Source organism: Hemitrygon akajei, chromosome 17 (assembly GCF_048418815.1).
Source record: "Hemitrygon akajei chromosome 17, sHemAka1.3, whole genome shotgun sequence".
Classification (NCBI taxonomy): Eukaryota; Metazoa; Chordata; class Chondrichthyes; order Myliobatiformes; family Dasyatidae; genus Hemitrygon; species Hemitrygon akajei.
Genome location: NC_133140.1, coordinates 18541606 through 18552283, shown reverse-complemented (window position 1 = coordinate 18552283; position 10678 = coordinate 18541606). Strand labels below are relative to the sequence as shown.

At 39.4% G+C, this 10678-nt stretch overlaps 1 long non-coding RNA gene across 1 annotated transcript in view; it reads right to left on the bottom strand.

The window, feature by feature from the left end:
* Positions 1–202: 202 nt before the first annotated feature.
* The window catches only part of LOC140740517 (uncharacterized), a 193127-nt gene continuing 182651 nt past the window's right edge, over positions 203–10678 (bottom strand). The window contains exon 3 of the long non-coding RNA XR_012101873.1: positions 203–564. This is a non-coding gene — a long non-coding RNA (uncharacterized lncRNA). The remainder of the gene's footprint in view (positions 565–10678) is intronic.

The window sequence follows — 10678 nt, the reverse complement described above, 5'->3', positions numbered from 1 at the left end:
TTACCCGATCAAAGAACATCTCACAAATAACTTCTTATTCAGAAATTATCGCTAGTCCAGCAGATTACCTGAAGCATCATTGTGTCTTCTTTAAAGCACTGATCAAGCCAAGCAACTAACACACAAAATGGAGGATGTAAAACAGCTCCACAACATGGCAGCCTCCATCTCCAAGCACTTGGCAGGAAAAAAAGACAATTGATCTGTCTGCTCCCACTGTCTTTGACCCACTCGAGTTCGATGTTTTCTTCCATATTTCAAATCCGCCGTGGCCAACACAGAAGCCTGAAGGCATACTGATGCACCATCAATAACTCACTCTGAGACGTAAATGCGAGGTATCGGCTTTTATTGACTGGAAGAAGGAACGAGCAGTGAGTGACCACCATACTACATCCTGGAGACTGAGAGGCTGGGCTCAGACCTCCATCACCTTTATACAGGGGTCTGTGGGAGGAGCCACAGGAGCAGTCATCAGGGGGTGTGTCCAGACAGGTATATGTAGTTCACCACACATACATTCAGTGATTCAGGAACGGCTTCTTCCCCTCTGTCATCCGATTCCTAATGGCCATTGAACCCAAGAATAATATATATATTAGTTAAATTAATTCACAGAACCGTAATTCACAGATATTTTTCTCCATTATTATGTATTGCATTGTACTGCTGCTGCAAAGACAAATTTCACAACATATGCCAGTGATATTAAACCTGATTCTGATTTGTTTCAGTTTTGAACACAGCTTGGTTAAGTTTAGTTTGAACTGCAGTGAGAAAGCCTTTTAGCTTTCCTCTCCTAATTTCCATCTACTTCTTAGCTTGGTGTCAAATCAGCAGATTACTGTTACCCCTGGGACTTTTTAGGCTTTAACTATGCTGACAGTCAATGTGCTAAAGTATTTAGCCTGCAGAGTGATAGCTATCCTAAGTATAAAGTAACTATTCTTCAAGTTGTATTGAGCACATAATCTTTATGATATGTTTTCCGTTGTAACTAAAAAAAAATCTTTCCAAGTTTCTTTCATTTTTTTTCTGATACAGACACATATATCACTAAATATTTCTTAGTTCATTGATTTAAGACTGACTACAACTCTTGGTGATGTCCTTTCAATTTTTCCAGTGTGTGTCTGTATGTTTTGGAAGTGTAATAATCAAAGGTGGGCAGAATATCATATTGTCTTCATAATATTCTACTGAGCACTCAGAGTTCGTTCCTTCTTTTTTTAAGATATCTATTGTGTTGCAGAGACCAGCATTTGTTTCTCTTCCCTGGTTTTCCTGGAGAACATGATGGTGAAGGAACTCCTGGAACCTCTGTTGTTCATATGATAAAGATACTCCCTTCGTGCTTTTGGAGAGGTCCAGACTTTTGACCCTGTAACAATAACTATGCAGTAAACTTCTGGCATTTAGACAACTGTATTAGCTAATCTTGAAGAAAAAATAAGCATTTGAAGAGGAATGGAATGAGAGAAGAAAATATCAGTGTGTGATTTTTTCCCATGCTCAGGACTGTTCTAAATAACCAAAAAAGGATTCAGAATAGCAAGCATACTGAATGAACGAAACAATGAATTAACAGCTTACCAATGAAAGCACTTTTGTGAGCTTCTGCGGCTGGAACACAACATTTCACTTCTGGTCACAAGTGGCTGCCAACACAGAGACACCTTGCAAAGTGTTACCACAAAAGAGAAGAATAACACAAGATAGTTTTCTGCCAACAGTAGGCACTGCCCCCCAACCAAAGGTTGGTGGGACCCAGCTACATGGCTTTGAAATTTTTTTTCCCACAGGCTTCTCAGGCTCCAAACCTATCAGAGTGCACTCTTAGGGATAGGATTTATGAGCATGTGGAGAAACATAACCTAATTAGGGACAAGCAGCAAGGCTTTCTGAGGGACATGTTATGTCTACTAATTAGAATATGATTATTAACTTGATTGAGATTTTCAGAGAGGTAATAAAGATGATTAATGAAGATAGAACTGAGGATGCTTTCTACTTGGATTTTAGTAAGGCATTTGACAATGTCCCTCATGATAGGTTCTTCCAGAAGATGCATGTAATCATTGGAGGCTTGCCTTTTGGATTCAAGATTGACATGCTTGCAGAAGATCAATGGTAGTGATTGATGGGTCCGTGGCTAGTGGTGTTCTGCAGGGATTTGTCCTGGGACCTCTGCTGTTAGTGATATGCATAAATTACGTGGATGATAAGTTCATGAGCAGATTAGTAAACTTGCAAATGGCACAAAGATCGGTAGAACTGTAAATCGTGTAGAAGGTTGCCAGAGGATAGAAGGAGCTATAGGTCAGTTGTAGATACAGGCAGAGAAATTGCAGGCGGAGCTTGAAGTTATTTTGAAGCTTTGTAGAACTCCAGTTAGGACACATCTGGAGAACTGCATTCAAGTTTGGTCACTCCATTTTAGGAAGGTTGTGGAGGCATTGGCAAAAATGAAGAAAAGTTTTACTAGAACGCTGCCTGGACTAGATAGCATGTGCTATAAGACAAGGTTGGATAAACTAAGGTTATGCTTACTAGAGTGGCAGAAACCTAATAGAAATTTTGAACATCTTGAGATACAAAGAGAAGGGATCCAGTATCTTTATCAAAGAGTAAAAATGTCTAATACTAGAGGGCATGCATTTACCATGAGAGGGAGAGTGTTCAAAGGAAACATGCAAGGCAAGTATTTTACACAGAGAATAGTGTAGAATGTGCAGATGTTTGCTGTTCAGATGTTCTAGGATTGAATGAAGGGCCAATGAGATAGCATCTGCTGTGGACCTGTAGGCAAACTTCTCAGGCCGGAGCTGATATGCTCCATTATCAACCTCTCAAAACACTTCATCACTGTGGATGTAAGTGCCTCTCGTCGATAGTCATTGAGACAAGTCACCACATTCTACTCAGGCACCAGTATAATTGAAGCCTGCTTGAAACAGGAAGGTACCTTAAACCGCAGAAGCAAGAGGTTAAAGATCTCAGTGAACCCTCCAGCCAGTTGATTGGCAAAGGTCTTTAATGCTTGGCCAGGTACCCTATCTGGGCCAATTGGTTTCTGTGGATTTGCCCTCTGAAAACTGCTTGCACCTCGGCCTCAGAGACTGAAATTATGGGATTCATTGTGGGCTACAGGAGTTCATGATGGTTTCTCCGCACTTTGACTGTCAAAGCGAGCATAGAAGGCACTGAGCCATTGAACTCACCTGGACTATAAATAGCTACGTACTACACGTAACTGAGGCCCATGAGGGGAATCTGCAAATCGGGTACTTGTTGAACCCTGTGCATAGAGTGGGATTGTTTTCTGGAAGATGATGACCAGATCAGGTTACGCAGTTTAATTGCTCAGAGATCAAATTTGGAATGGTCATGGTGAGGTTGGTTTTCATTTTACTCCTGAGTATTCTATCACCTCAACCTATCTTTATTGGTAACACTATATTTCAGTGGAGCAGGAGGAGCTCAGATTAAATGGCTAGTTAGTTGCTAAGAAGTGTAAAAAGATAATTTTATTTCGAGAGGTCTTGTTGCTAAATATTGCTTCTCACAAATCTCTGGTTTGCAAACCACATGTTAGTCACAAAAGTTACTTTGTGCCATTGTTAATGTTGCAGTAAAACACTCTTTGGTTTTGATTGAAAGGATGGCCTGGCCTTGCAGTTAATAATTTCATTGTTTTGGAAATTATTACCATGTAATGTATGCATCCAACATTTAATTCTTTTCTCTGCTATTTTAACAATATACTTTTTGCATTACAATAACCATTTTTACTTTAGCTGTGATGTTCATTGTTATAACTCCTGTAAAGAATAATAATAGATATTTTCTTAGAATAAATGTGATATTCAGCAATATTCCATCTTCAAAGAACTCTGTTAAATTAATCAAGCGTGACCAGCCTTTGATTTACCCACCCTGACTGGAATTTATTGCTTCTTCTCTCCTGCTGCTCTTGAATTACTTCCTCTACAGTCTATTATGTTGGGAATTTCAGGCCTATAACTCTCAAATTCTTACACTTGAGTTTTTAACTCCAGTAGCATTGACCATATTGCAGTCTCTTGGTTGTCTCCATGTCAAGGGCAAAGGAGGGACATAATGAATTAAATAGGTTCAAAGGCAAGAGAGACAGTCAATTATTAATGCAAGCTTTTGCTCAGAAATTTCAGTCTAAATTCTGTTAGCAGCAGGAAAAGCATATTCAGCCAATTAAATCTCCTACTCAAACAATATTTTACAACTTCTTCAATCAGTGGTCCATAATTTCCTTTGGGCATCCTTTTCTCTTGCAATCTGCACGTTTCTCATTGCCAAGAATAGTGCTGTCCACCCCTGAATTGCCGTGTCTTCTTTCCACACCTGAAGGTGTCCTGCTGCTGTCAGGCTCTGGCCCTTCATGTAGATTCTCTACTTTGAAAATATTACTTATAATAGTGGTCTTTCCCAGAAGGCAGATGCTTAAATCACTGGAACCTGTGTATCCCTCTCCATGACCATGTCAATCATTGTCTGCAGCCTCTGATGCTGAGTAGAATTGTTCAAGAGTGGGGAGTGGGGCAAATCTAATCACTTTGGTCAAAGGGCATAGAGGCACAGGTCTCTAAATAAGGAATAAAGGCAAAGCTTTAACAAGTGCAAACGTACAAGAGCAATAATGATAGAGGAGTTCAATTATTCTGAATAAGGGGGGAAGCATATATTGAAATTTATAAAAACCTAAGAGTACTCAACAAGTGTTCAGGTATTTCCACTAATGAAAGTGTCTAAAACAAATGGACACAGTTACAATATAAAGGTATAATCATTTGAAATTTGTGGTGCATAGGAATTTCTTCTTGCAGAGGTTGGTGAATCTTGGGAATTCTCTATCTGGAGCTTCTGAAGGCTAGCACACCAAAAGCATTTAAAGTGGAGGTAACTATCATTTTGAAAGTACAGGGAACTAATTTAGAAGTGGATTTGAAGCCTGGAGGCAGATCAGCCATGATCATGTTGAATCTTGGGGCAGACTTGAAGGGCTAGGCAATCTGCTTCTGCATCTATTTTCTTAGCTTCTCTAATGTTAACTGGCATCCAATCAGTGTAAAATGTATAGCAGGCACTGGAGTCTGAAATTACATTCAGGAGAACTATTTTAGCTCATCTGCAGCAAGCTTAATATGAGAGGAGCAGGAAGAGGGCCAGTTCTGAAATTAGCTTTAGGGTGGGTGGAAGGAGCATCAATAGCAGAGCAAATCTGTGGTAATGGACTTAATTCAGTTAGCTTTAACATAGTTATGAAAAAGATAAAATACGAGCAAAGGAACTAAATTAGGCTAAAGCTCATTTTACTAAACTGAGAAGTGATTCAGCCAAAGTGGACTGGAAACAATTACTTGAAGGTAAATTAATCTCAGAGCAATGGGAGGCATTTAAGGAGATTCAAAGAGTTCGGGATAAACAAAGAAGAATGGCAGGGTTGCCAATTATAGAATCCACCCTGGATGGCAAGGTACACAAAGGATAGGACATAGGAAAAGATGTGTCCTACAGTAAAAAAAAAACTAGAAGAAGAGAGACAATGTAAGGAGCAAAATAAAAATGTCAGGATAAAGTATTGGCAAATGAAATCAAGGGTGATTCAAAAGTGTTTTACAAATACATAAAATGCAAGAGGATAACTTAGGAAAGGGTGGGCCTACTAGACACTAAAAAGCTAACTAATATTGAAGCTGAGTGTGTGGTTTTCAATAAATACTTTACAATTGTCTTTTCAAAAGGAGATAATGCTGCTGCTGTAGCCTATGATGAAGTGTGTGAAATATTAGAAGGGATAAATAGAGTAAATATCAAAGAGTTTAGAATGGATAAGCATCTATGTTCAGATGAAGTATATCCAAAGCTGTTAATAAAACAAGGAGGAAATTGCAGAGACTTTGAATGCAATTTTCCAATTTGCCCTGGCAACAGGAGTGATATAAGAAGACTAGACAATGCTAATGTTATGTCATTGTTTGAGAGAGGAAGAAGGGGTAAGCTGAATAATTACAGACCAAATAGTTTAATTTTTGTTGTGGGTACTTACTGGACACAATTCTGAAAAATAACATAAAACTTTATTTAGGAAGATACAGATAAATCAAGGGTATTTGTAATGGATTGAGAAGGAAAGACGTCTCTGAATAATATGATTACATTTTTGAGAAAGTAAGGATATTAAATAAGGGTAGTGCATTTGAATGCAAACTATGTGGATTTTAGCAAAGATTTTAACAAGGGCATACATGGCAGAGTGGTCAAAAAAGTAAACATTCCTGAGCTCCAACAGAACATGGTATTTCAGATACAATACTGACAAATTAATTTCATCTAAGGATATTTGTGGTAAATGCATTTGACAAGGTATAAATATGCAAGGAAATCTAAAGCAGTCCCTTGGTTTTGAAGACAATTTGTTTTTGTTCCAGGGAATCTGAGAATGTTGATGAGATCCTTGGGTTTCTGCAGACTCTGCCACAAGTGGGTAGCAGCTCATCATTTTCACTGGTGTTCTGTGTCGTGACTCAGTGCCAGTTCTAATGCTCGTTCTCCATTTGATTGGGCGCAGGCCAATGACTACACAGAAATATGGTCTTTCTTTAAGGATGCTTTGAGAGCACCTTTCAACTGTATCCTCAGTCTTTGGGTCATGACAGTACTCTGCGCTTTTGGAACCTAGTGGTACTTATGCAAATAAAGCATCAGGATTGGGGATGCTGGGCTGGAAAGCATGCTGAGATTGGTTTGTTTACCCATAGGATGGTCTTAGAGCAGTGTTTCCCAAGCTTTTTTCAGCCTAACGACCCCTGAAGCACTTTCATACTTGCCAACGCCCCTCTTAGGCACAATTTACTTCCCAGCACCCTCATAGTGTAAAAACATGTTACCATATGCTAACATGAGAAAAATGATTCTGCTTTAAATTTGTATTTGTCTTTAAACCTAGCTCACACAGTACCTGTACGCTATACAGCAGCTTCGAAATTAATGTGATCCTTGAGCTTGATGGTTTTTAACAAGAGTTGAAATATCTGGTTCAAGTTGTGACAGCAAAAGCCTCAAGTCCCCACGTGTAACAATGTCCAATCAGTTTCTGTTTTTCTGTGAGTATGTGGTTCACTGCATTGAAGCTTCTTTAATCAAGGTAGGAGGATGGAAATGCATTTAAAGCAGTTTGGCTCTTCTCCATAGACCAGGAAACTTCAAATGACAGTGTAGCCATGTACCACAAAAGCTGACGTTTTTGAAAAGTGTTTTTGCTTCTTCATCATTCTGAATTTCAATTATTTCTTCTTGGAAGCTCTCTTCTCATTCTTCCACCTAGTAAAGGAATGGATTAATTGCCCAGTCTGGATTTTCAAATCATTCAAATACTTGAATTGATTCTGAAAACCCTTCTTCAGAGACTACAGGTGTAAGCAGTACTATTGCAAATCACCATCTGTGAAAGAGAATGCCACACTTTCCATGCAGGGAAACTGAGAATATTCTTCTCCCATTGTTTTGTTTATACATTTCCATTAAAAGTGGACACAGTACTTTTTGCCTGGGTTAAATTGAAATTCTCAGCCTGCAGTTTCATACTTAGAGTGTTAATTTTGTCATACAGATCAGCTAGGTATGCCACATCTGCACGTAGAAGTTCAATCTTGATTTTCTGTTGATATACAGACAGACAGACATACTTTATTGATCCTGAGGGAAATTGGGTTTCGTTACAGTTGCACCAACCAAGAATAGTGTAGAAATATAGCAATATAAAACCATAAATAATTAAATAATAATAAATTAATTATGCCAAGTGGAAATAAGTCCATGACCAGCCTATTGGCTCAGGGTGTCTGACACTCCGAGGGAGGAGTTGTAAAGTTTGATGGCCACAGGCAGGAATGACTTCCTATGACGCTCAGTGTTGCATCTCGGTGGAATGAGTCTCTGGCTGAATGAACTCCTGTGCCTAACCAGTACATTATGGAGTGGATGGGAGACATTGTCCAAGATAGCATGCAATTTGGACAGCATCCTCTTTTCAGACACCACCATCAGAGAGTCCAGTTCCACCCCCACAACATCACTGGCCTTACGAATGAGTTTGTTGATTCTGTTGGTGTCTGCTACCCTCAGCCTGCTGCCCCAACACACAACAGCAAACATGATAGCACTGGCCACCACAGAATCGTAGAACATCCTCAGTATTGTCCGGCAGATGTTGTAGGACCTCAGTCTCCTCAGGAAGTAGAGACGGCTCTGACCCTTTTTAACTTTTTATGTTTTTAACTTTTAACAAAAGAGAATCCCGTTATAAACTTCTCCATTTTTGATAAACCATACATATGCCAATAGCAATGCCTCATTGTCTCACACAGTTGACTCACCCAGTTGTATCCCAAATTCTGTTTTATGTAGCTGTGTGCATAGTTGATATTCAATGTCTTTATATGACAAGCTACAGATTTATTACACAGGAGTATTGAATTTAAAATACTGGTATCCATTTTGAGAACAGTGCTGAGCACTTCTGGTACAGCAGGTTTATTAATCTTTCACTAATTGTATGAGATTTTCCACACTTTGCTATCATTTTGGAAATGTTATAAGAAGCAATGAGACCACTATCAAGGTCAATTTTGGCTTTATTGACAAATGACGAGAGTGCAACACTTTTCAAATGCGTCGTTCATATTCTGGAACTGAGTAATACCATAAGTAACCTTTTCAGGGTCTTTTATGGAAGTGTTCCTGCAATCTTGAGGGTTTCATGGCTTCATTAGAGAGAACTGTATTACAAATAAGACACATGGGGCATTGTTGATCTGACAGGAACAGAATAAAACCACACTCCAGGTATGTTACATTGAACTGATGCACTTTCTGTACTTTATGTTTCTTCGCAGGATTAGAATTCAAGGTTTCACCGCCTTCAGACTCATAGAGATTGTGCATTTGTATTTATCCATCATTAATAGGGCTAAATTAAAAACAAAAAATTAACACAAACTGGGAATGCCTACCAAATGTTGACAATGGCAGTGAGTTGACACAGCCTGTCATGTCTCGTGCCTTAAATTAGAGTGCTGCTTACACCTCCCCCCAAGAATCTTGAATGCCCACCCCCACAACTTCTATTTCCCCTAACGCTCCCCTAAGGATGTGTAACTGCCCCCATTGGGAATAACTGATTTAGAGGATCTTGCAGAGACAACATTAGTGATAGCATTTTGAGATACTTGCTGTAGGTAGTCAATGTATAGAAGAATAAAAGAGAGCATGAAAGACTGCTGACCAATAGACTATGATCAAGGGAATATATGATTGAGTGGTATGGATGAACAAAAGGACTCTGCATTATGCATGCACAGATACTTCAAATTTCTTATGGGATGCTTTCCTTTATAGCTTGATACAGAGTATACTAGAAGCCTGGGAGTTTTGCTGGAAGTATACACCACAGTAGTTAGACCCCAGCTTGAGTATTGCATTCAGTTCTGCACACCCGATTAAAGGAAAGCAGAGACTGTACTGGAAAGGAGACAAAGGACATTTGCAAAGATGTTACCAGATATGGAAAATTGAGGAGATGAGGAGAGATTGGATAAACTAGCGTTGTTTTCTTTGGAACAAAGGAATAGAAGAGGAAATGTAAATGAGAGGAGCCTAGACAGAGTAAATAAGGTGGAACTGGTTCTTTTAGCAGAAGAACCAAACACATGAGGCATGGATTTAAATAATTGGGTTAGAGGGAAGATGAGGAAAAATATTTCCACCTAGAGACTGATAGGGGTCTAAAACTCATTGCTTAAAAGTGTAGGAGAGGCAGAAATCTTCATCACATTTAAGAGCAAGGTCATTATGGGGAGTTGGTGGAGCTTGTACTGGAAGATGTGTTTAGGCACAAACACAGTAGACGGAATGGCCTCAAGCTATGTACTATATTTTCTGTAATTCTTTGATTCTATTCTATGGAGTTTATTCAGTGAGTGGCAGAGTAATTGCCTTAACTAAGAAACAAAGGTTGACTGTTGGTTTTGAAGCAACTGTTCTTTAACATAATAGTCCCACTTTTCACCAGAATGTCACATGCAGTTCCTGTACTATTTGGACTAAATGAGCCTGTGAGAATTTTACACAGACCGGAACCCCATTTACAGAACATATGCTCCTTCGTGTAAATCCAAAATCAGATTTTTATTTTTAATTTACCATCTTTTTTATCGGAAGTAGTTAAGCCCATTATTTATCTCACAGCCCTTCCAGAAGCAATAGGATCATTTAGCGAGAGACAGGAAAGAGACCAGTACGGTGATGTCAGGCAGAACCAGGCAGCTTTTAATCAGGATAATTACAAAAGCAGCTGAGCTGATGTTACTCGCTCACGGGCGGCACTCCCTGTCTCGCAGGGCTTTTCTGTTTCAATCTCCTGCAACATGTTTCACATCCCGCTCCCTCCCCCTCCAGCATGACCACATTTTCTTTAATGTGGTGAACAGACTTGTACACCAATCTGAGGCAGTCTGGTCCCGAGCGGTCGTGCTGACTGCCTCCGGGCATTGCTACCGGCTGTAAAGCACTGTCAGAGCATCAGAGGGGGTTTTCTCTTCAGTGTGTGGCATCTTGCTGTCATATTTACAGGAAGTGGATG